The sequence below is a fragment of the Triticum aestivum genome, chromosome 7B (assembly GCF_018294505.1).
Source record: "Triticum aestivum cultivar Chinese Spring chromosome 7B, IWGSC CS RefSeq v2.1, whole genome shotgun sequence".
Classification (NCBI taxonomy): domain Eukaryota; kingdom Viridiplantae; phylum Streptophyta; class Magnoliopsida; order Poales; family Poaceae; genus Triticum; species Triticum aestivum.
The window spans coordinates 704837691-704865345 of record NC_057813.1 but is presented as its reverse complement, the minus strand read 5'-3'; the positions used below and the strand labels follow the sequence as shown (position 1 = coordinate 704865345).

The window sequence follows — 27655 nt, the reverse complement described above, 5'->3', positions numbered from 1 at the left end:
TCTCCTCCTTGCACCATTTTCTCCACAATGTCCATGGCATCGGACGAGCAGGAAGAGGAGTTCTCCGGCATAAAGCCTGACTATGTGGCCCATGAGATCACCGAATACGAGCCAGACAACTCTCTACTCCACCACCGCCGACGCTCCAAGGCAGCTCGCCGAGGAGCGACGTGTTGCTCTAGGCCGTCATGGGGGGAGCACGGCGGCATATGCATTGTGGCTGCCATCGACGACGCCTTGTCGTACCGCTCCTCCTGTGCGTGTGACCACGCTATCCGCCATCAATAAATCCGTAACCACACCCCGTCGACGGATAAAGAGCCGACTTCACGGAGATCGACGAAACAGTGGCCAGCACGTTCGCGCCAGCCACCATCATCGAGAAGTAGAACATGGGAGGCCTCCACCGCTTGGGTCCCATGAAGGACACTACCGAGGCGACGCCGACTGTAGACTAGTTTTACCTTAGTCTGGTATTATTTTTAGTTAAAAAACATTCAAAATGTAATGAATTCCATCTGGTTTATACAAAATTCGTCGTGATTGCATGAATTTCGTCCGGTCAATTCAAACAATAATGCTTGAAATGTATACATGCAACGTTGGATGGCCGGCTCCCGCATCTGTGTCCGCGTGTTGGTCCCCCTGTCTATGGATAGCTGCCGGAGCAAATTTATAGGTGAGCTTTGGAGATGCTCTAAGTCTCACACATAATTAAGGTAGCCACACACACCATAAAATATTGCCCCACGAATAAAGAACGGCCTTGGCAAAACGCACTGACAACTTCTAGTTACTTTGTTTTTGAGTTGGACCACTTCTAATTACTTTTATATAAAAAAAACCTAAATAATTTGGACAACGCTATAGGTTCATTTTCACAACAGAAATTGATCATTTGTTTTTCCATCGTGTTCAATTTTTCTATAGGTACAATTATTGTTCTGGCGCACTGGTCTTGTGGGGCATTAGCACGACGACTATTTGATTGTCTACTACAAGAAGTTTGGTCTAGCTCCGTTGAGAGATAAGCGATAACGGCGGTGCCTTCGGCTCGCTCGAGTACTTGTAGTCGTCGCTAAATGGTCTGTTGATATAAATGTAATTTTTTTTTGTGTTCTTTGTACTACTATGACATGATGAATAGATCGAAGCCAAGGAAATAGATTGAAAGTTCTATAGTAAAATGTTCAACTTTTCTATTTTAAGAAACGCAGTGGTTTCCTCAGTTGGCCCACGCTGTCAATACGAAGAGTGTGTGTCCCGTTCCTTACGTGTCAGCATAAGAAAATGATACGTGTCAGCATAAAAGAGGCCCCACATCATCGGAGCTGTATTTTGAAGTAAACATCATTGGAGCCTTGAAGCAGACTAGAAGGAAACACGCGCCTTGCTGCGCCATTTTTCTCCTTGTCGTTGTCAAATTGGTTCCACAGGCAATCGATCTAATTTATTCAACTATATGCTCCCTATCTTAATAGTGCAATGTCCTTTTTTTGCATCACATATATTGACCAAAACAAAAAAAAACTTTAGATTGTGATTCCATTTTTTACAGAACATTACTTCCCTCGCGCGGCAAATTAATTGTTCATAGGAGTGCGGATCAGGATGAAACATATTGCAAAGCCATCATTTAAACAACTCTTTTAGGCTCAACCAATCTACCAATCCTGCATTCCATCCCAAAAGAGGAACTTCAACAATATGTTGCCAAGAAATACTATTAGTCATCTTCAAACAGAAAACAGTTACTCCAACAAAGGAAAAGAAACTAATCATTTCAATAATAAATATGTTTTTTATTCATTCTCTTAGTACAGAGGAGATCATGAGACAATAATAGACTACAATAAATCAATCAATCAATCCATCATTTATTTGAAGGACAAAATACCAAAATGGAGGACATACACAATCACACTATCTTACTGCCATCATCAAGATATTCCTCTCCCCTTAACTTGCCAATTTTGCTTTAACTGATACACTCCTAAGCTTTCATTGCAGGCCAGGATTTATAATCCTCTTCTCCATTCTTCAATCAAAAGCCTGCTGATAAACAAGTGTATGGTCACAATAATGAACCAAAAGGTGCCCCGAAGTTGTTAACATTTGTTGAACTGTGTCATATTCATTAGCAGGCCTATGTCAAGAACATCTAGAAAACATAAGCTATTTCCAAGATGACCATTGTATACAGCAAGAGAAATTGTTCAGAGAAGAAATTTAGTATTCACCTATAAGCATGTCATCAGAATATCTCTTCCTTATCGGAGACTATTTACAAAAAAAAACATCAGCAGGCGGCATCGGTGTAACTATAGCGAAAAGGAAGAGTGATGCAATGTACAACTTCCCTAATTGTTATGCTTTAATGTTGATCCACCTATTTCCCTGCAAAAAAGCAAATGAGCTATAAAATGACAAAGATCCATGTGAGACAAATGAAAGTTGATCCTATTTCCTGCACAACAATACAGATGAGCCAAAATGGAATGTTAACACCCGAGTGAAGCCAATAAACAATCTTAGTATTCCATTCCATTACACTTTGCTTACTTAAATTTGCACAATATCACAACAGAAGCGTGGAACTATCGTTTAAAATGTCTGCAGCCATGGCAGTACTGAAGATCGTGGAGCATAGCTAGGTCCAAAATTTTGTGATTTCCACTGCCATTGATAGTAAATATATTCTTGTAATTTGAACCGACCAGGAGCCAAAAAGGAACCGAAGAATAAATCAATGTTTAAGGTAGTAACATTTATCCCGGCTATTTGAAATGATCATGACTTTAACTATTGCCGCTTGAAGAATCTACAGGTACGTGACCATGCAGCAAAACTGATTATCATCCATTGCCCAAATCACTTTAGCTCATAAGCATTGTAACTTTGTGTTCATATCTCCACAACACTAACTTCACTACAGGTTGTTCTGATTGAAATTACAAAGAGGAAGATCAGATTTTGGTGGTCAACATATGACATCAATGCGGCATGGTACTACCTAGTATTTGATCCTTGCAGCAAACATGTACAAACCATAGAAAGCTTAATTTTCTGAGCACAATTCTTTTGGACAGTTCTACTCTAAAACAAAATATATTCGACCTTAACGGAGGTTATCAACCGATAGTTTTCAAGCTTCTCTAAATTTACCTTTGCTACCTTCTGCCATGGATATATTAAAATCATCAAAGAATCAACATTCATAATAAATTCGAACATTCAAATCAACACTACTGCTCCAAAAATGCATTGTATTGTTGCAGAAATGCTCGGCATTGACAATGAACATTAACTAAATCGTACTACATCCAGTCAACTGTTACTTAATAGAAGGTGGATCCAGATGGGTCAAACTCTTACCTTAGCTTTAGTAATGCTTTTGCTAACCACTTTAAAAAACAGTTGGGGAACTGAATAAAAAGAAACATAGGATAGTGAAGAAAAAATCAAGGGAGAAAGATCACCTGTTACAGACTACGATGGCTTGGAGGAGTGGCAGCGGCGAGGAGGATTTGCCTTAAGACCTGAAACCCGCGGGAAGGGGAGTGACAGTGACGGGTTTGTGGAGGGGGCGAAGGTTGCCGCCATGGCCGTCTCGCCTGAGCCCGGCCAATTAATGCCGAGCCACCCCACGGCCGAATCCGCACAGGTGCCTCGGGGTGGTGATGGCCCTGCTGCTGCTCTTCTTCGCCGCCCGCGATGACATCGCGACCACGTCGCCTGTCTCACCGGCAGCCCCTCACAACATCAGCACCGGCAACCCAGCAGCCCAGCGAGATCCAACAGCTGTTCCGCAGAGGATGGCGCAACCAGGGTCGCCCACCAGATTTTTTCTATTTTCCACCGTGCACGGTACGTCTCCCCTCGGCAGAAAGCGGTAGTCAAAGCCCGTTGTACGCAATGCCTGGACACGAAAGCACAGCAGCTGGAGCCAAGCGGTTGGGAACGTCATTTCTCTCCATCTGACAGGTGGGGACATGGCAGTAAGAAAAACACAGATAGTTGTGAGCTCGCTATTTCTCGAGAGCTTAGGTGTGTTTGGTAGGATGTGTGAAGGGTGCATGAGAGCAAAAGTTCCTTTTTTAACCCATTTTTTTCTGTTTGGTAGAGTGTATGAAGGGTGCATGAGTCCACACTAGCTTAACACAAATATACAAGAAGCATGCATGAGGAGAGCATGCATGAAAAGGAGTACTGAGATGAGCATGCATGAAGAGAAAGCAACTATGCTGAGATGAGAATGCAAACAAACACACCCAGTAACTGAGAGATACATCATGAGTCAAAAAATAAGCTTTTCTTTTTTTCTCCTCTGTTCTGGCGGGGGAGGCGGCGATGGCTGCGTGGGATGCGGCGGGCCGGTGGTCCGCGCTCGGTGCCGTTGCCTTCTTTGACGTGGGCGCCAACGCTGGGGTCCTCTCAGCGTAGGCGCCCGTGGGCCGCTGAAGCCCCTGCACCGTCCTCCTCGCCGGCGCCGTGCTACCTCCCCATGTAGCTTGCCGGCACCGGGGTCACGTCGGCCCCACTCCTGCTCATGTACTTCTAGATGTTGCTCGCCGCGCGGCGCGCAGGCGCAGACCTTCCTGAATATGGCCGATGTCGTCCCCGCTGTCGAGAACTTCCCTGACCACGGTGGCACCGTCAACGGCATCGTGAAGGTAGTGCCGTCCTGATTCCCCTCGCTGGCTTTCTTTCTTACTCTGCTAAGCAGTATTCAGTCTCTGCTCTGCATCAGTACCTAATGATGTGATTAATTAGACCTATAGCCATTCATGCTACAATACAACCATGTGAAGTCAAAAGGGCCACATCCTCTTCTTTGACTGTGAGGAATCAAAAATCAGAAGAACCACGTGTTGTGATTTATTGGACTTATATTATAGTAATTCATACATACAGTATAAGCATGATGGGAATTCTTGCTCCCTGGGAGACAGCATCGCTGGTTCTAGAACAAGAGTACAATTGTGTAGGTGCAATCACTGTTTCATTATAATGTGTTCTGGCCTAGAGAAACTAATGCAGCCTTCTTTTGCTGGTCTCATCCATTCAGCACCATATTTGCTGGGTGGAGCTATCATTTGCGTTAATTGCACAAATTTTCAGCGTTATTGTCTTGAGTTTTCACCTAACTACATTCGCAACTTTGATGATGTGAACGTGTGTGGATCCAACATTCCACACGCTTTGCTCAATGATCCTAATCTGCACTCTGTTTCTTGACAACGTAGCAAACTAGCAATCATAAGGTGCGTTTATTAGGCAGTGTATCATGTTTTGTCTCGTTACACAATTACAGACATGGCATACTCCTTCATATGGCATTAAACCATCTATACATGGTTTTCTGGGCTTGAGTGCAGCAACACTGGTTCAGGTACAGTGCACTCTCCATAGTGATCCTGGCAGTTTCATACTTATGCTAGAGATATTACCCACAACCATCGCATTGCTGCTCATGTATTTTGTCGATGTCCACAACGCTCATCGGCGGTAGAACAAGAAGTTCCTTGATGCCTTCTCTCTCATGGCCGTTACTATTGCTGGGTACCTGAAGGTTGTCATAATCTGCAACCAAGTATTCATGATAAGTTCAGCTGGACAGAGTGTTTGCTTCGTGATACTCCTGCTGTCTCCAGCAGTTTTTTCTGTAAGAGTTCAGAAGACGGAATCGAAACAGCGAGAAGAGCCAGCTCTAGCACTGTGCTTGTTGGATCTGGTCAGGACATGTCGCCGCACAAAGAAAACCTGAATGTGGTGCTGGCCATGTGTAAACTCAACTTCTGGCTGCTCTTCCATGCGATGGCCTGTGGGATGGGATCGGGGCTAGTCATGGTGAACAACGTCAGCCTGATAAGGGGCTCCCTTTGGCTACACAAGCAGGGAGACCAGCACCCTGGTGTCTCTCTGGAGAAGCTGGAACTTCTCGGGGAGGTTCGGCGCAGGCTACGTCTCCAATCACTTCCTCCAGTCCCGAGGAGTAGGCAGGCCTTTTTCATAGCAACGACGCTTCTGGTCATGGGTGTAGGTCATGCCATCATCTCCTCTGGTTTCCACGCGTAGCTCTACGTCGGCTCTAGTTTTCAAAGGCACTTCTATGGCAAGGAGTCGCCACAAGGTGAGTTTGCCTGCGCCGGTAAGCACTGCTTCGCACTCCACTGCCTGATTATGGCATGTGTGTGTTTCCGGGTCTGCCGTAGCATTTGTATTGTTCATCAAAACAAGAAGTTTTATAGGTGAGTTATATACACCAGACTGATGTCTTTTCTAGAGAGTAAACGTAAATATATGCAAACGACACTCAGTATCATGTTAGCATTTGGTATTATAGCATAATGTACTAGTATGTAACAACATTATAATGGCTACTTCATGTCTGAATTAATAGTTGAGAAGATGAATGATACATATTTTATTTAAACAAGCACTGCATCTGTTTGTGTTTGTAAGAGAGCACTAACACGCTTACTCTGCTCCTCTCACTTCACTCGTCACCTTGTTTAATGACTCCTTTAGATTCCACTGATGTTGCACCCTTCCCGTCGTCTTTCTCCTTTTCTTTCTTCTCCTTTGCTCCTCTTTCTCCTTAGCTTTCTCCACTTCTGCCTCCTCTTCCTCAGTCGCCTTTGCCTTCGCCGCTGCCGCGTCTTCCTTGGCCTGCTTGAGCGCCTCAATGAGGCCTGATAAACACTAATTAGGGCCCCTCTTCTTCTTCGTCCACATTGGCATCAGGTTCCCTGCCACATCGGTGGGTGACATGTCGGTCTCCTCGAGCAGCCGTTGAATCTCCCCAAACAAACCAGCAGCCGTTGAATATCCCCAAACAGACCATGCTCCACGATGTCCAGGTAGTTCTTGGCGAGCACCTTAAACCCCTCGAAGAGGCAATAGGACATCTCGATATGCTTGTCCATCATGCCCTGTCGGATCAGCGCCGGGTCCATTTTCTCCTTGTGGTTCGTCGTGAAGACGATGATTCGCTCACGGCCGGATGCTGCCATAGCTTGTCGATGAAGTTAAGCAGGCACGAGAGAATCACCTTGCTTTCATGGTTCTTTAGTGGGTTATGTTAGCATTTTGTATTGTTGCATGCTTTAAATGTAGCAGCATTACAAGTGAGATCACTGCATTTTTCTTTTGCAAGGGAGCACTAGTGAACAAGCGCACTCTTTTTCCTTTCACTTGTTGATATCTCCATGGTGCTTTGTCCTTTCCTTTGTCTTCCTCCTTGGCTTTCTTCGCCTCTGCCTCCTCTTTCTCCTTGGCTTTATTTGTTGCAGCCTCCATGGCCTCCTCTTCCTCCTTCACCTTGGATGCCGCCGTGTCCTCTTTGGCGTGCTTGAGCACCTCGATGAGGCATGTCAAGCACTCGCTGGGCTCCTCTTTTTCTTCTTTGACATGGGCATCAGGTTCCCTGCAACATCGGCAGGCGACAAGTCTGTCTCCTCGAGAAACCGCTAAATTTCCCCACAGAGCTCGTGCTCGATGACATCTAGGTAGTTTATAGCGAGCACCTTGAAGCCCTCGACTCGATAATAGGACATCTTGATGTGCTTGTCCACTCTACCCCTCCGGATCAACACCGAGTCCAGCTTCTCCTTGTGGTTGTGTAACATCCCGATTCTCGGAATGTTTAAGAAAAAGTTTTCCAAAAATCAGGGCGAGAAAATTTCGTTTGTTTTATTTGTTAATAGAATATTAAATTAAGTTTTTTTATAATTTGGAGGATTTAATTTGATCTAATGCGAACTTAAATTAAATTGAGTTATGTTCTTTTCTTTTAACTAGTTTTTAATTTGTCCTCAACATATTTAAATATGTGAGTTTGCATTTTCTTGGATCTCTCAGTTCGTTTGATTTGTGTTCAAGCTTTTAATTCCTTTTTAGATTTTCCTTTCCTAAAAGGAAATCGTTTCTTTTCCTCTCTATCAAACTATGGGCAGAATCACCTACGCCCAATCTGCCTCATTTTTTATCTATCTTTCTTTTTTCCTTACCTGCATAATGGGCCAAGTCCATCTCTCTTTGCATTTTCATTTTCTTTCTCTCCTGGGCCGCAGCCCAACTTCTCTCTCTATTTTTTTGTTTCCCTTCCTATGGGCCACCTCTCCAGCATCAAGCGAGCCCCTCCTCTCCTTCCTTTCTCTTTACGTTCACAACCATGAAGAGAAACAGCCACCACTTACACGTGCAAATAGGAAAGAGAACTGCTATACACACGACGGCATCTGGCCGATTTATGCACGATAGTGTTAATCACACCGTTGGTGTGAGGAAGCAGCATCCAGAACAGCGTCCGATTATGCATCGTCTGTAAATTGTCCACCTACCGTCGTGCACAAAGTAGTTTCGAATAGGAAACTGCTCCACCCTCCTTTAATTCCCTCTCCACTTACCTATTTTCTACCGCCTGGCCCCAAGCGCTTCCTCCTCCTCCACGCACACCGGTACAGAGAAGACCAAACCTACAGCCATGAACCTGTCCTCCTTTTAACTCCCTCTCCCTTGGCTGTTTCCAAACACCGAAGGCATCTTCCTGTGCGCCTGAACCTCCTCTCCCAACCCTTGCGTTCTTATGCCCTTTGCCTTCCATATTCTCCCAAGAACACTTTCCGAAATATTGGTGCTCTATGGATGCCGGTTCTCGATTCCGGTGACTCGGACCACCCCCATCCATGCCCTTGCGCCAGAAGGTTCCCCTCGAGGCAGTGAATCCATTCAGGAAAGAAGGCACGCATTCCGTCTACCACACGCGAAGAATTTTACATGTGCGTGTACATTGTTCGTCAAGTTCACCACACCGTTCCGTCCAACTCGGCGAGCCTCTATCAAATTCCTTTTGCACATGTACTTGTCATCATCTACTATATCATGTAGACAACATCTTTCATCCTATCTATACCCTTGCTCGCGTCGATGCATGAACGGATGCCATCGACATGTTGGCGTATTTTTTTTAATTCCTCGGATGATCTTGTGTTCAATATATGAATTGTTTCCCATGCCGATAGTAGCCCCATGGCAGAGTTAGATCGCTAGTCTCGTCAATAGGATTTTTAGTATAAATTTTGTTAAAGTCGTTCTTGCCCAAGATAAAATGGGGTTTGTTCATCGATTAAATTTTGTATTGATATGTTATTGTTTATATGTCTGCGGTATGCCTAGGGTGCATCCTATTGGTCTCATAATTTTTGCATGTGACAAATGACTTATAGATTTATTTGTTTACCGATTATAGTTTTGTTGTCGCAAGTAGACAATATTTTGTTTGTATTGTTATTGTCTTGTGTTAGACATATCGATAGATTTTAATATAGTTTTCTATGGTTTCATGTATATAAAGCATGCCTAATTGTAGTAGTGTGTTACACTTTTGTTTCACATTAGTTCTTGCGATTTATTAACACACATAGTAGTTGATCGGTGAACTTTTATGTTAGTATGATATTTGTATGTTCGTTATATGCCTAGGAGTCGCTCCTAATTATTCCATAAATTCTAGGAGTTAGATGCGATTGAATGGATTTATTATAAGTATTTTTTTTATTTATTTATTATATACTTGTACGTTGTCTCATGTGATATTTTTGCGTAGCATGTAGCGCTATCTTATGCATGCATACAATTTTTGTTGAATGTTCCCCATGCTTATAATTCCATAGGATTAATCTAGGCTATGCTTTGTTCACTGAATCATGAATTACTTTATGTCTTGATTATTTTAATTTTTGCTTAGCATGGAGATATCTTAGAACTAGTTTACATATTCATTTCCATCCATGTCACATGTTGTTTTATTTGTTCGAAATCATTGTCATGTCTATCATGGGTGTTTATATATTTTTTTGTACGTATTGTTGCATAGTTTCTTTATGCTAGACGTCAAATGAAATGCTTTACTATTGGGAACTAGTATATGGTAGTTGTTGCATAGCTCATGGTTGCCAAGTGGTTCCTCTTATTTTGTAGACATGCAAGATTGCATGGTTTGATGATTTATGTCATGGTCGTATTTGTATTCTCATATTTAGAATTTATTCACGTTGCATATAACTTAGTTTCTTACATCGTGGCAACTATAATGTGTGTTTATTTTTCTTAGTTTATTACCATGCCATGTTTGCAATTTCTTAAAGTAGAATGCATTCTTTATTGAATGTTTCCCATGCATGTCTTATATCCTCGCTAGTTTATACTTTATGATCACGCATATGGTTAGTCTTTGCTTGGTAGAGATACATGCTAGTAGTGAATGATTCCTCTTGCTTGGTCAATACCATGTCATGATGTTCGATTGTATAACTAGATTGCATAGTGTGGATATAGCAATCGTGTATCGAATCATGACTAGTTGACTATCCTATGTTGGTGCAAGTGTAAGTTGTACTATATAACAAATGCATGACATTTCTGTTATTCTTGCTTTGTTATTTCATTGCTTGATTTCATTGATGTAATGGCCTTGATGTTTACTTGCTTAGTATGATTTATCCCTTGTGCTTCTAAGGCACAACTAGCATGATAATGTTGTGTGCTAACGGCATGCTTGATGTTTGGTTAGCGTATATCAACTAAGTTGTGCTGTTATTATGAGTGTATTATATTTGTAGCATAGCGGGTAGCTTATGTAATGATATTGCATGCTTATGGGTATATATCTAGTCGTTGCATTGTTATATGCCTAGACATCTTTCATGCAAGTGATGTTTCATGTCTTATTATACTACCGTGTGTTATAGTTGTTTCAACAGTCCATCTCATGTTCAAGATATTTTACCTTTCATGTTAGTTGAGTTGTGCCTTCCTCATATGCTTAACGCGCATAGTTTGCTCTGTTGTTTAAGCATGTGTGGGTAATCTTGTTACTAGTAGGTCATTGGATATTGTTCTTTCTTACTTAAAGAGCATGTCCTAGTTTAAGTGTCTTCTCATGGTCACTCATATGTTTAATTCTTGTGTTATTAGATAAGACCTCTTCACGATTCTATACTCACATGCCTTGAATGATGTGTCTGGTTATTTAATTTTCCAATTAGTTTTGTGATAGCATTGGTTTGTCTTTTGTCATAGAAATGCTTGCTAATAGTTGTTATGATTGGTGTTTAGTCTTTACCTATTGTTAACCATTATAAATATTTGGATACATCCAAATATTTACTTGTGGTTGATTATTAATCTTAATCATATCATGCCTGGATGGTACTTCACTCTTTTGTTCCATGTCTTGTATAGTTTCTTGTTAATTGTTTGACAAATGACTTGGTTTGTTATAATAGAGTTGATCATATTTCATATTAATAATGTTATAGGGTTAGACCTAGGTCAATTCGAATCATGTTGTTGAGTGATTTTGATTGCTTAAGTAGTATGGTTTGTAATGTTTGCTCGTTTGTCTTACGGAACTATTGCCTTTTGAATTATTATATAGTTGATGTATATGTTTGACTACTATTGACCATTATAAATATTTAGATTCTACCTAAATATCTATTTGTGGTTAACTATTACCTTCATCATGTCATGTTGTAAACTGTGTGGTTAAATGCATAGGATGGTTCCTTTTCATGTGTGTTGATGCCATTGTGTTTGTTAGATAGTAGTTTCCTATATAGTTTGTCGAGATGGGTAGTGGGCACTACTAGTGTTTAATTGCATATTCGTATTGGAACGTTAGTCTTGATCACCAAGTATTTCTTAGTTGTGTCAACCTCAAACATGTCACTTCAATGAATCCTCTCTCTTACATCCAATCGTGCTACCTCATTTCGGAGTCTCCATCTTGATCAATATCTTGCTATCCACCCACTCTTAATTTGTTTTGGATGTTATTTGGATTTGTTATTGCTTTGGTATTTATTTGTTTATCTTTTGCTACATTACGACGAGTAGGGAGTGACGACGGCGTTGGACATGGACAGAAACAGGTTACCGAAGAAGGACTCAACAACGAAGGCATGCCTCCTTCTTTGATCATATTTATCCTATGTTTACAAAATTGCATTGTGTTTTATGGTTACTATATGCATGCTATTTTAATTCTTGTAGCTAGCCTGTCGATTGACACATTACCTTGATCCGCTTGTCGCCTATTCAATTGACACCTGAGTAGAATTATAGTATTCCGGTAGAGTAGAAATGCTTAGCCATGCTTATCCTATAGGTGCTTTGTTGAATGACCTCTGAGTCATTGACAGTTGAAACGTATCGCTGAGCTAGGCCAGTTGGCCCTTGTTGATCTCCTCTACTCTCTTCTACTTTGGGTGAAACTTACCATCTGAATACTGGTGCGGGCGACAGCTGAATCAAGGATTGAAGGAGCGATTGGCCGCCCTTCACGTGTTGAAGGGGGCAATCAGTCGTCCGTGCCGCATGAGGCCTAATAAGTCTTGGATTTGAAGATTGTGATAACAGTACAACCACATGCTATATGGGCACTGGCTTGGTTAATTAGTTAGTTCACTCTTATTGTCGTCATCGCCGTACCGCAGATGGGATAGCTGCCTTGCGAGGAGTATCCTCGGCACAAAAGGGGGCCCGGACTGTGAACTGCGGTTACTTCCGTGTTGAAACCTAGTGGGCTTGGCACAGTAAGTTTGGTCTAATGAAAGACCTTGTCACAATCTCCCTGCCGGTATACCAAATGGTGTACTACGCCAGCGGCCACTGGTGGCAACAAGTCGGGATTGTGTCGTGTGGGTAAAGTGTACAACCTCTGCAGAGTGTAAAACTATTCGAATAGCCGTGTCCACGGTCATGGGCAACACATGAATCTTTCTTGACATACATGACCTGTCTTGCTTATTCCCTCTTTACCCCTATTCTTGAAACCTATGAAGGACGTGAGTTGATCGAGGATCCTCACTTGAAGAAAGATATTATTCTGGAGATAAAACATGTTTTCATCTAAAACTGCTATATTCAACTACTTTATTTGTCAAACAAAATTAGCTTTATGCAAATGAGCCATACAACCTTCCTTTGAAGCCACATGTAGCTATTAGGTCCTTCCCCATGGGAGGCATGTTGAGTACGTAATGTACTCATGGCAATACTTTTGTTGAACAACAGAGTTTCATGAAGACGAAGGTGATGACTATGACAACTATGGCGATCCGTAGGAGTGAGGTCACGTGGACTACATCGACTGCCTGTGGCTGAGATGGAGTCGCTACGCATTGTACTTTCCGCTGCTTTCTGATTGTAATAAATGTCATGAGACATTTCTCTATGTATGCCTTGTGGCAAGATATATTTGAACTTGTAATACCTTCTACGCATTGTGCGATGATATCATTTCGCTGTGTTGTCAATAATGATCCTGGGGTTGACAAATATACACATGAGGGTCTGGAAGTTAATTCCGGGTTCTCACAGGTTGGTGGTGAAGATGATGATCCACTCACCTCTGCAAGAAGACCACCACCCGTCAACGAAGATAAGCAGGCCTGAGAGCGTCACCTTGGTGACATCATCCTTCTTGGCATCTACGGGTGGCTCGGGCTTGTCATCATTGTTAGAGTCCTTGTTGCTTGCGTTCTTCTTGTCCTTGCGGTGTTTTCTGGTGAGGTTGACAAAGTAGTCAATGTCCTCTATGACGATGGTGGACTTGCTTGTGGTCTCGATGAAGAGCTTCCGCAATTCAATGTTATTCTTTACCATCGTGAGCTTGAGGTCGTAGATGTCGTAGTCAAGGAAGTTGGCCATGGTGGACTTGTCGGTGCCGGGCAGTCCATAAAGGAGGAACCCACGCCTTGCTGACCTTGCCGTAGTATTTCTCGCTCTCCTAGAATGCCATGAGGTCGTCGATGACGGCCTCCTTCTCATCAAGGTGCATGGCGAGCGTGTTAAAGGTCGTGGGGTGCTCAAGTGGGACGGGGCTCGAGATGCTTTTGCCACGGTAAGGGTTCGAGCTGCCGCTTGCATTGTTGGTGGAGGCGGCACGAGCGGTTCTTGATGGTGACAGCTTCACCCTCGCCGAGGATAAAAAAAGGTAGGAGTCCCAGAGAAGTCGTCAATGATCTTCTCATGGCCGTCAACGGAGACCCGGAGGTCCTCGTTGTCCTCGCTGAGCTCGGCCTTGAGCTTGCGCATGTGGCGGTCGCAGGCATCACTGAGGTAGGTTTTGACAGCGGGAAAGAAGTCACTGCACTGGAAGCGCTCGGCGCTGTACTAGGACTAGGAGATGGTGATCTGGAGGTAGGGGTTGAAGCATGCGGTGAGCTTGTCGGAAGGTGGGGGCAGGGGGGGACGCAGTTCTGCACCAAGGAACAGAGGAAGATGATGGTCGCCACCACCGATCCGAGCCCCACCCACCTCTCCAGGATCGCCGCCATCGCTGGACCTAGAGCTCCTCTTGGTATCGTGTGTTGATAGAAGGCCGTAGTGACCTGGAGACTGGATTTTGTCCACATGATGAAACAATTTGAGACCAAACAAGTCCAATCCAGTATTTTATAAGATCCAAACAACACCAAATTGATTTAGATTCTCAGCCCATTTAAACCAACCAAACAAAATCTAATAGGAAACCTAACCGAAACTAAGGTTTCAGTCCAAACTATTCCCAGGCTTACTGGACTGGACTCTATATGCGCGCACATGTTGCGTATATAATGCCAATGATTCATGTCATGATTTTCTTAGGTTGAAGCTAGTAACTAGCCAAGCCTCGTCTTCGTTGGCACCGGAGCAGGTGGGGAGGAGCTCTGACGAGAACCGGTCGAGCAGGTTTGCTGTTTTTTTGAGGAACAAGAGTAACCACGTTAATCTTAAGACAACATATAGTCGGCAGCTAACACTGCATTCAGGTCATCCGGGATTACCACAACCCTCTGCATGTCTTCCAGTCTTCGAACACGTGCGGCGAGAGCATGGGCTAGCTTGTTTTGACATCGGCTAGCATGTATGACCTGGGATTCACTGAACCTCTGTAGTTCCTTTTTGATGTCGGAGAAAACTGACCTCCAGGGGGAGCTGTTGCTGGCGCCCGGCCGAAGTGTTGGGTTTCGTAGTAATTTCAAACATTTTCCTACGCACACGCAAGATCATGTGATGCATAGCAACGAGGGAAGAGTATTGTCTACGTACCCTACGCAGACCGACTGCGGAAGCGATGACACGACGTAGAGGAAGTAGTCGTACGTCTTCACGATCCAACCGATCAAGCACCGAAACTACGGCACCTCCGAGTTCGAGCACACGTTCAGCTCGATGATGATCCCCGGACTCCGATCCAGCAAAGTGTCGGGGAAGAGTTTCGTCAGCACGACGGCGTGGTGACGATCTTGATGAACTACAGCAGCAGGGCTTCGCCTAAACTCCGCTACAGTATTATCGAGGAATATGGTGGCAGGGGGCACCGCACACGGCTAAGGAATCGATCACGTGGATCAACTTGTGTCAACTTGTGTGTTTAGAGGTGCCCCTGCCTCCGTATATAAAGGAGCCAAGGGGGGAGGGTGCGCCGGCCAAGAGGGAGAGGCGCAGGAGGAGTCCTACTCCTACCGGGAGTAGGACTCCCCCCCCCAATCCTATTCCAACTAGGATTCCCAAGGGGGAAAGAGGGAGAGGGGTGGCCGGCCACCTCTCCTAGTCCTAATAGGACTAGGGGAAGGGGGGAGGAGCGCAGCCCCCTTGGGCTGTCCCTTTCTCCTTTCCACTAAGGCCCATGAAGGCCCATATGGCTCCCGGGGGGTTCCGGTAACCTCCCGGTAACCCGGTAAAATCCCGATTTCACCCGGAACACTTCCGATGTCCAAACATAGGCTTCCAATATATCAATCTTTACGTCTCGACCATTTCGAGACTCCTCGTCATGTCCGTGATCACATCCGGGACTCCGAACAACCTTCGGTACATCAAAATGCATAAACTCATAATATAACTGTCATCGTAACCTTAAGCGTGCGGACCCTACGGGTTCGAGAACAATGTAGACATGACCGAGACATGTCTCTGGTCAATAACCAATAGCGGGACCTGGATGCCCATATTGGCTCCTACATATTCTACGAAGATCTTTATCGGTCAGACCGCATAACAACATACGTTGTTCCCTTTGTCATCGGTATGTTACTTGCCCGAGATTCGATCGTCGGTATCCAATACCTAGTTCAATCTCGTTACCGGCAAGTCTCTTTACTCGTTCCGTAATACATCATCTCACAACTAACATATTAGTTGTAATGCTTGCAAGGCTTATGTGATGTGTATTACCGAGAGGGCCCAGAGATACCTCTCCGACAATCGGAGTGACAAATCCTAATCTCGAAATACGCCAACCCAACATCGACCATTGGAGACACCTGTAGTACTCCTTTATAATCACCCAGTTACGTTGTGACGTTTGGTAGTACCCAAAGTGTTCCTCCGGTAAACGGGAGTTGCATAATCTCATAGTCATAGGAACATGTATAAGTCATGAAGAAAGCAATAGCAACATACTAAACGATCGGGTGCTAAGCTAATGGAATGGGTCATGTCAATCAGATCATTCTACTAATGATGTGACCTCGTTAATCAAATAACAACTCATTGTTCATGGTTAGGAAACATAACCATCTTTGATTAACGAGCTAGTCAAGTAGAGGCATACTAGTGACACTCTGTTTGTCTATGTATTCACACATGTATTATGTTTCCGGTAAATACAATTCTAGCATGAATAATAAACATTTATCATGATTATAAGGAAATAAATAATAACTTTATTATTGCCTCTAGGGCATATTTCCTTCAGTCTCCCACTTGCACTAGAGTCAATAATCTAGATTACACTGTAATGATTCTAACACCCATGGAGCCTTGGTGCTGATCATGTTTTGCTCGTGGAAGAGGCTTAGTCAACGGGTCTGCAACATTCAGATCCGTATGTATCTTGCAAATCTCTATGTCTCCCACCTGGACTAGATCCCGGATGGAGTTGAAGCGTCTCTTGATGTGTTTGGTCCTTTTGTGAAATCTGGATTCCTTTGCCAAGGCAATTGCACCAGTATTGTCACAAAAGATTTTCATTGGACCCGATGCACTAGGTATGACACCTAGATCGGATATGAACTCCTTCATCCAGACTCCTTCATTTGCTGCTTCCGAAGCAGCTATGTATTCCGCTTCACATGTAGATCCCGCTACGACGCTTTGTTTAGAACTGCACCAACTGACAGCTCCACCGTTTAATGTAAACACGTATCCGGTTTGCGATTTAGAATCGTCCGGATCAGTGTCAAAGCTTGCATCAACGTAACCTTTTACGATGAGCTCTTTGTCACTTCCATATACGAGAAACATATCCTTAGTCCTTTTCAGGTATTTCAGGATGTTCTTGACCGCTGTCCAGTGATCCATTCCTGGATTACTTTGGTACCTCCCTGCTAAACTTATAGCAAGGCACACATCAGGTCTGGTACACAGCATTGCATACATGATAGAGCCTATGGCTGATGCATAGGGAACATCTTTCATATTCTCTCTATCTTCTGCAGTGGTCGGGCATTGAGTCTTACTCAATTTCACACCTTGTAACACAGGCAAGAACCCTTTCTTTGCTTGATCCATTTTGAATTTCTTCAAAATTTTGTCAAGGTATGTGCTTTGTGAAAGTCCAATTAAGCGTCTTGATCTGTCTCTATAGATCTTAATGCCTAATATGTAAGCAGCTTCACCGAGGTCTTTCATTGAAAAACTTTTATTCAAGTATCCCTTTATGCTATCCAGAAATTCTATATCATTTCCAATCAGTAATATGTCATCCACATATAATATCAGAAATGCTACAGAGCTCCCACTCACTTTCTTGTAAATACAGGCTTCTCCAAAAGTCTGTATAAAACCAAATGCTTTGATCACACTATCAAAACGTTTATTCCAACTCCGAGAGGCTTGCACCAGTCCATAAATGGATCGCTGGAGCTTGCACACTTTGTTAGCTCCCTTTGGATCGACAAAACCTTCTGGTTGCATCATATACAACTCTTCTTCCAGGAATCCATTCAGGAATGCAGTTTTGACATCCATTTGCCAAATTTCATAATCATAAAATGCGGCAATTGCTAACATGATTCGGACGGACTTAAGCATCGCTACGGGTGAGAAGGTCTCATCGTAGTCAATTCCTTGAACTTGCCGAAAACCTTTTGCGACAAGTCGAGCTTTGTAGACAGTAACATTACCATCAGCGTCAGTCTTCTTCTTAAAGATCCATTTATTCTCAATCGCTTGCCGATCATCGGGCAAGTCAACCAAAGTCCATACTTTGTTCTCATACATGGATCCCATCTCAGATTTCATGGCTTCAAGCCACTTTGCGGAATCTGGGCTCACCATCGCTTCTTCATAGTTCGTAGGTTCATCATGATCTAGTAGCATGACCTCCAGAACAGGATTACCGTACCACTCTGGTGCGGATCTTACTCTGGTTGATCTACGAAGTTCAGTAGTATCTTGATCTGAAGTTTCATGATCATTATCATTGGCTTCCTCACTAACTGGTGTAGGTGTCACTGAAACAGTTTTCTGTGATGAACTACTTTCCAGTAAGGGAGCAGGTACAGTTACCTCGTCAAGTTCTACTTTCCTCCCACTCACTTCTTTCGAGAGAAACTCCTTCTCTAGAAATGATCCATTCTTAGCAACGAATGTTTTGCCTTCGGATCTGTGATAGAAGGTGTACCCAACAGTTTCCTTTGGGTATCCTATGAAGACACATTTCTCCGATTTGGGTTCGAGCTTATCAGGTTGAAGCTTTTTCACATAAGCATCGCAGCCCCAAACTTTAAGAAACGACAACTTTGGTTTCTTGCCAAACCACAGTTCATAAGGCGTCGTCTCAACGGATTTTGATGGTGCCCTATTTAACGTGAATGCGGCCGTCTCTAAAGCATATCCCCAAAATGATAGCGGTAAATCAGTAAGAGACATCATAGATCGCACCATATCTAGTAAAGTACGATTACGACGTTCGGACACACCATTACGCTGTGGTGTTCCGGGTGGCGTGAGTTGCGAAACTATTCCACAGTTTTTCAAATGTACACCAAACTCGTAACTCAAATATTCTCCTCCACGATCAGATCGTAGAAACTTTATTTTCTTGTTACGATGATTTTCAACTTCACTCTGAAATTCTTTGAACTTTTCAAATGTTTCAGACTTATGCTTCATTAAGTAGATATATCCATATCTGCTCAAATCATCTGTGAAGGTGAGAAAATAACGATATCCGCCACGAGCCTCAATATTCATCGGACCACATACATCGGTATGTATGATTTCCAACAAATCTGTTGCTCTCTCCATAGTACCGGAGAACGGTGTTTTAGTCATCTTGCCCATGAGGCACGGTTCGCAAGTACCAAGTGATTCATAATCAAGTGGTTCCAAAAGTCCATTAGTATGGAGTTTCTTCATGCGCTTTATACCGATATGACCTAAACGACAGTGCCACAAATAAGTTGCACTTTCATTATCAACTCTGCATCTTTTGGTTTCAACATTATGAATATGTGTATTACTACTATCGAGATTTAGTAAGAATAGACCACTCTTCAAGGGTGCATGACCATAAAAGATATTACTCATATAAATAGAACAACCATTATTCTCTGATTTAAATGAATAACCGTCTCGCATTAAACAAGATCCAGATATAATGTTCATGCTCAACGCTGGCACCAAATAACAATTATTTAGGTCTAATATTAATCCCGAAGGTAGATGTAGAGGCAGCGTGCCGACCGCGATCACATCGACTTTGGAACCGTTTCCCACGCGCATCGTCACCTCGTCCTTTGCCAGTGCCCGCTTATTCTGTAGTCCCTGTTTCGAGTTGCAAATATTAGCAACAGAACCAGTATCAAATACCCAGGTGCTACTGCGAGCATTAGTAAGGTACACATCAATAACATGTATATCACATATACCTTTGTTCACCTTGCCATCCTTCTTATCCGCCAAATACTTGGGGCAGTTCCGCTTCCAGTGACCAGTCTGCTTGCAGTAGAAGCACTCAGTTTCAGGCTTAGGTCCAGACTTGGGTTTCTTCTCTTGAGCAGCAACTTGCTTGCCGTTCTTTTTGAAGTTCCCCTTTTTCTTCCCTTTGCCCTTTTTCTTGAAACTAGTGGTCTTGTTAACCATCAACACTTGATGCTCCTTCTTGATTTCTACCTCCGCAGCTTTCAGCATTGCGAAGAGCTCGGGAATAGTCTTGTTCATCCCTTGCATATTATAGTTCATCACGAAGCTCTTGTAGCTTGGTGGCAGTGATTGGAGAATTCTGTCAATGACGCAATCATCCGGAAGATTAACTCCCAATTGAATCAAGTGATTATTATACCCAGACATTTTGAGTATATGCTCACTGACAGAACTGTTCTCCTCCATCTTGCAGCTATAGAACTTATTGGAGACTTCATATCTCTCAATCCGGGCATTTGCTTGAAATATTAACTTCAACTCCTGGAACATCTCATATGCTCCATGACGTTCAAAACGTCGTTGAAGTCCCGATTCTAAGCCGTAAAGCATGGCACACTGAACTATCGAGTAGTCATCAGCTTTGCTCTGCCAGACGTTCATAACATCTGGCGTTGCTCCAGCAGCAGGCCTGGCACCCAGCGGTGCTTCCAGGACGTAATTCTTCTGTGCAGCAATGAGGATAATCCTCAAGTTACGGACCCAGTCCGTGTAATTGCTACCATCATCTTTCAACTTTGCTTTCTCAAGGAACGCATTAAAATTCAACGGAACAACAGCACGAGCCATCTATCTACAATCAACATAAACAAGCAAGATACTATCAGGGACTAAGTTCATGATAAATTTTAAGTTCAATTAATCATATTATTAAAGAACTCCCACTTAGATAGACATCCCTCTAATCCTCTAAGTGATCACGTGATCCAAATCAACTAAACCATATCCGATCATCACGTGAGATGGAGTAGTTTCATCGGTGAACATCATTATGTTGATCATATCTACTATATGATTCACGCTCGACCTTTCGGTCTCCGTGTTCCGAGGCCATATCTGCATATGCTAGGCTCGTCAAGTTTAACCTGAGTATTCTGCGTGCGCAACTGTTTTGCACCCGTTGTATTTGAACGTAGAGCCTATCACACCCGATCATCACGTGGTGTCTCAGCACGAAGAACTTTTGCAACGGTGCATACTCAGGGAGAACACTTCTTGATAATTTAGTGAGAGATCATCTTATAATGCTACCGTCAATCAAAGCAAGATAAGATGCATAAAAAGATAAACATCACATGCAATCAATATAAGTGATATGATATGGCCATCATCATCTTGTGCTTGTGATCTCCATCTCCGAAGCACCGTCATGATCACCATCGTCACCGGCGCGACACCTTGATCTCCATCGTAGCATCGTTGTCGTCTCGCCAATCTTATGCTTCCACGACTATCACTACCGTTTAGTAATAAAGTAAAGCATTACATCGCGATTGCATTGCATACAATAAAGCGACAACCATATGGCTCCTGCCAGTTGCCGATAACTTGGTTACAAAACATGATCATCTCATACAATAAAATTCAGCATCATGCCTTGACCATATCACATCACAACATGCCCTGCAAAAACAAGTTAGACGTCCTCTACTTTGTTGTTGCATGTTTTACGTGGCTGCTACGGGCTTAAGTAAGAACCAATCTCACCTACGCATCAAAACCACAACGATAGTTTGTCAAATAGACTCCGTTTTAACCTTCGCAAGGACCGGGCGTAGCCATACTTGGTTCAACTAAAGTTGGAGAGGCAGTCGCCCGCAAGCCATCTCTGTGCAAAGCACGTCGAGGGAACCGGTCTCGCGTAAGCGTACGCGTAAGGTTGGTCCGGGTCGTCTCGTCCAACAATACCGCCGAACCAAAGTATGACATGCTGGTAGGCAGTATGACTTGTATCGTCCACAACTCACTTGTGTTCTACTCGTGCATATAACATCAACATCATTAACCTAGGCTCGGATGCCACTGTTGGGTTTCGTAGTAATTTCAAAAAATTTCCTACGCACACGCAGATCATGTGATGCATAGCAACGAGGGAGAGTATTGTCTACGTACCCTACGCAGACCGACTGCGGAAGCGATGACACGACGTAGAGGAAGTAGTCGTACGTCTTCACGATCCAACCGATCAAGCACCGAAACTACGGCACCTCCGAGTTCGAGCACACGTTCAGCTCGATGACGATCCCCGGACTCCGATCCAGCAAAGTGTCGGGGAAGAGTTTCGTCAGCACGACGGCGTGGTGACGATCTTGATGAACTACAGCAGCAGGGCTTCGCCTAAACTCCGCTACAGTATTATCGAGGAATATGGTGGCAGGGGGCACCGCACACGGCTAAGGAATCGATCACGTGGATCAACTTGTGTCAACTTGTGTGTTTAGAGGTGCCCCTGCCTCCGTATATAAAGGAGCCAAGGGGGGAGGGTGCGCCGGCCAAGAGGGAGAGGCGCAGGAGGAGTCCTACTCCTACCGGGAGTAGGACTCCCCCCCCAATCCTATTCCAACTAGGATTCCCAAGGGGGAAAGAGGGAGAGGGGTGGCCGGCCACCTCTCCTAGTCCTAATAGGACTAGGGGAAGGGGGGAGGCGCGCAGCCCCCTTGGGCTGCCCCTTTCTCCTTTCCACTAAGGCCCATGAAGGCCCATATGGCTCCCGGGGGGTTCCGGTAACCTCCCGGTAACCCGGTAAAATCCCGATTTCACCCGGAACACTTCCGATGTCCAAACATAGGCTTCCAATATATCAATCTTTACGTCTCGACCATTTCGAGACTCCTCGTCATGTCCGTGATCACATCCGGGACTCCGAACAACCTTCGGTACATCAAAATGCATAAACTCATAATATAACTGTCATCGTAACCTTAAGCGTGCGGACCCTACGGGTTCGAGAACAATGTAGACATGACCGAGACATGTCTCTGGTCAATAACCAATAGCGGGACCTGGATGCCCATATTGGCTCCTACATATTCTACGAAGATCTTTATCGGTCAGACCGCATAACAACATACGTTGTTCCCTTTGTCATCGGTATGTTACTTGCCCGAGATTCGATCGTCGGTATCCAATACCTAGTTCAATCTCGTTACCGGCAAGTCTCTTTACTCGTTCCGTAATACATCATCTCACAACTAACATATTAGTTGTAATGCTTGCAAGGCTTATGTGATGTGTATTACCGAGAGGGCCCAGAGATACCTCTCCGACAATCGGAGTGACAAATCCTAATCTCGAAATACGCCAACCCAACATCGACCATTGGAGACACCTGTAGTACTCCTTTATAATCACCCAGTTACGTTGTGACGTTTGGTAGTACCCAAAGTGTTCCTCCGGTAAACGGGAGTTGCATAATCTCATAGTCATAGGAACATGTATAAGTCATGAAGAAAGCAATAGCAACATACTAAACGATCGGGTGCTAAGCTAATGGAATGGGTCATGTCAATCAGATCATTCTACTAATGATGTGACCTCGTTAATCAAAAACAACTCATTGTTCATGGTCAGGAAACATAACCATCTTTGATTAACGAGCTAGTCAAGTAGAGGCATACTAGTGACACTCTGTTTGTCTATGTATTCACACATGTATTATGTTTCCGGTAAATACAATTCTAGCATGAATAATAAACATTTATCATGATTATAAGGAAATAAATAATAACTTTATTATTGCCTCTAGGGCATATTTCCTTCACGAAGCTCATTCACAACGAAACTGCAGTCAGTTTCAGCGATGATTGGCCCCCTGTACAGAGGTGATAGGGCCTGCAGGCCAGCAAGTAAGGCCATCGCTTCGGCTTCCTCCACTGCAGAGCACCAACCAATTCCTTTGGACAGAGAGACAACGACGAGCCCCTCATGATCCCGCGCGACAGCGCCCACTTGCGATATGCCACTATCGGCTAGAAAAGCTGCATCTGAGTTCAGTTTGACATTTCCGGCCACTAGGAGACACCACTGATTTGCTGTATGGCCCTGATAGGTCTCAACCTGCAAGTCTGTCGCCCCTGACAGAAAATCCAAGGGTATTCTCCTGCCCAAAGCATGCCTAGTGTTGGGGAACGTAGCAGAAATTCAAAATTTTCCTACGTGTCACCAAGAACTATCTATGGAGAAACCAGCAATGAGGGGAAGGAGAGTGCATCTACATACCCTTGTAGATCGCTAAGCGGAAGCGTTCAAGTGAACGGGGTTGATGGAGTCATACTCATCGTGATTCAAATCACCGATGATCAAGTGCCGAACGCACGGCACCTCCGCGTTCAACACACGTACAGCCCGATGACGTCTCCCACGCCTTGATCCAGCAAGGAGAGAGGGAGAGAGGTTGAGGAAGACTCCATCCAGCAGCAGCACAACGGCGTGGTGGTGGTGGAGGAGCGTGGCAATCCCGCAGGGCTTCACCAAGCACCATGGGAGAGGAGGAGGAGGGAGAGAGGCAGGGCTGCACCAAGAGGATAAGTTCTCATGTGGTATGGGCAGCCCCAGGGCTCTATTTATATAGGGGAGAAGGGGGCTGCGCCCCCTTTAGGGTTTCCCACCCCAAGGGGTGCGGCCAGCCCTTGATGGGACTTGGAGAGGCGGCCAAGAGGGGGAGAGAGGGGAGGCGCCCACTAGGTGGGCCTTAAGGCCCATCTGGACTAGGGTTTGCCCCCTCCCACTCTCCCTTGCGCCTTGGCCCCCTTGTGGGGGGCGCACCAGCCCTCCTAGGGGCTGGTCCCCTCCCACACTTAGCCCACGCAACCTTCTGGGGCAGGTGGCCCCACTTGGTGGACCCCCGGGACCCTCCCGGTGGTCCCGGTACATTACCGATATCGCCCGAAACATTTCCGGTGACCAAAACAGGACTTCCCATATATAAATCTTTACCTCCGGACCATTCCGGAACTCCTCGTGACGTCCGGGATCTCATCCGGGACTCCGAACAACATTCGGTAACCACATACAAGCTTCCTTTATAACCCTAGCGTCACCGAACCTTAAGTGTGTAGACCCTACGGGTTCGGGAGACATGCAGACATGACCAAGACGTTCTCCGGTCAATAACCAACAGCGGGATCTGGATACCCATGATGGCTCCTACATGTTCCACGATGATCTCATCGGATGAACCACGATGTCAAGGACTTAATCAATCCCGTATTCAATTCCCTTTGTCTATCGTATGTTACTTGCCCGAGACTCGATCGTCGGTATCCAATACCTTGTTCAATCTCGTTACCGGCAAGTCACTTTACTCGTTCCGTAACACATCATCCCGTGATCAACTCCTTGGTCACATTGCGCATATGATGATGTCCTACCGAGTGGGCCCAGAGATACCTCTCCGTTTACACGGAGTGACAAATCCCAGTCTCGATCCGCATAAAACAATAGATACTTTCGGAGATACCTGTAGTGCACCTTTATAGTCACCCAGTTACGTTGTGACGTTTGATACACCCAAAGCACTCCTACGGTATCCAGGAGTTACACGCTCTCATGGTCGAAGGAAGAGATACTTGACATTGGCAAATCTCTAGCAAATGAACTACACGATCTTTGTGCTAGGCTTAGGATTGGGTCTTGTCCATCACATGATTCTCCTAATGATGTGATCCCGTTATCAACGATATCCAATGTCCATGGTTAGGAAACCGTAACCATCTGTTGATCAACGAGCTAGTCAACTAGAGGCTTACTAGGGACATGGTGTTGTCTATGTATTCACACGTGTATTACGATTTTCGGATAATACAGTTATAGCATGAATAAAAGACTATTATCATGAACAAAGAAATATAATAATAACATATTTATTATTGCCTCTAGGGCATATTTCCAACAGTCTCCCACTTGCACTAGAGTCAATAATCTAGTTCACATCACCATGTGATTAACACTGACAGGTCACATCACCATGTGACCAACATCCAAAGAGTCTTGGGTTTGATCATGTTGCTTGTGAGAGAGGTTTTTAGTCAACGGGTCTGAACCTTTCAGATCCGTGTGTGCTTTACAAATATCTATGTCATCTCCTAGATGTAGCTACCACGTTCTATTTGGAGCCATTCCAAATAACTGTTCCACTTGGAGCTATTCTAAATTGTTGCCCCATTATATGTATCCGGTATCTCTACTCAGAGCTATCCGGATAGGTGTTAAGCTTGCATCGACGTAACTCTTTACGACGAACTCCTTTACCACCTCCATAGCCGAGAAAAATTCCTTAGTCCACTAGTTACTAAGGATAACTTTGACCGCTATCCTATGATCCATTTTTGGATCACTCTTGTACCCCTTGACTGACTCATGGCAAGGCACACTTCAGGTGCGGTACACAGCATAGCATACTGTAGAGCCTATGTCTTAAGCATAGGGGACGACCTTCGTCCTTTCTCTCTATTCTGCCGTGGTCGAGCTTTAAGTCTTAACTTCATACCTTATAAATCAGGCAAGATCTCCTTCTTTGACTGATCCATCTTGAACACCTTCAAGATCATGTCAAGGTATGTGCTCATTTGAAAGTACCATTAAGTGTTTTGATCTATCCTTATAGATCTTGATGCTTAATGCTCAAGTAGCTTAATCCAGGCTTTACATTGAAAAACACTTTCAAAATAACCCTATATGCTTTCCAGAAATTCTACGTCATTTCTGATCAACAATATGTCAACAACATATACTCATCAGAAATTCTATAGTGCTCCCACTCACTTCTTTGGAAATACAAGTTTCTCATAAACTTTGCATAAACCCAAAATCTTTGATCATCTTATCAAAGTGCACATTCCAACTCCGAGATGCTTACTCCAATCCTTAGAAGGATCGCTGGAGCCAGCATACCTTTTAGCATCCTTAGGATTGACAAAAACTTTCTGATTGTATCATATACAACCTTTCCTTACGAATACTGGTAAGGAAACTCGTTATGACATCCATCTGCCAGATTTCATAAATTTAGTTAATGCTAACATGATTCCGACGGACTTAAGCATCGCTACGAATGAGAGATTCCCATCGTAGTCAACTCCTTGAACTTGTCGGAAAACATCTTAACGACAAGTCGAGCTTTCTTAATGGTGATATTTACCATCATCGTCCGTCTTCTTTTAAAATCCATCTGTACTCAATAGCCTTACGACCATCAAAGTCTATACTTTGTTTTTATACATGGATCCTATCTCGGATTTCATGGCTTCTAACCATTTGTCGGAATTTGGGCCCACCACCGCTTCTCCATAGCTCGTAGTTTCATTGTTGTCTAGCAACATGACCTTCAAGACAGGATTACCGTACCACTCTAAAGTAGTACGTATCCTTGTCACCCTACGAGGTACGGCAGTGACTTGATCCGAAACTTCATGATCACTATCATAAGCTTCTACTTCAATTGGTGTAGGTGCCACATGAACAACTTCCTGTGCCCTGATACACACTGGTTGAAGTGATGGTTCAATAACCTCATCAAGTCTCCACCATCCTCCCACTCAACTCTTTCGAGACAAACTTTTTCTCGAGAAAGGACCCGATACAAGAAACAATTGCTTTCGGATTTGAATTAGGAGGTATACCCAACTATTTTGGGTGTCCTATGAAGATGCATTTTATCCGCTTTGGGTTCGAG

The 27655-nt window shown here is 44.1% G+C and overlaps 1 long non-coding RNA gene and 2 pseudogenes across 1 annotated transcript; 1 reads left to right on the top strand and 2 right to left on the bottom strand.

Annotated features, from left to right (window-relative positions):
• Positions 1 to 1828: 1828 nt before the first annotated feature.
• LOC123163037 (uncharacterized) lies at positions 1829 to 3878 on the bottom strand. Its single transcript, XR_006481680.1, has 3 exons — positions 3480 to 3878; positions 2241 to 2397; positions 1829 to 2052 (listed from the first exon to the last, which is right to left on the bottom strand). It is a non-coding gene; the product is annotated as an uncharacterized lncRNA (long non-coding RNA).
• A 472-nt stretch (positions 3879 to 4350) lies between these two features.
• On the top strand, positions 4351 to 6351 carry LOC123158541 (uncharacterized; annotated as a pseudogene).
• A 720-nt stretch (positions 6352 to 7071) lies between these two features.
• LOC123158540 (AAA-ATPase At3g28580-like) overlaps positions 7072 to 27655 on the bottom strand; it is a 42334-nt pseudogene continuing 21750 nt past the window's right edge.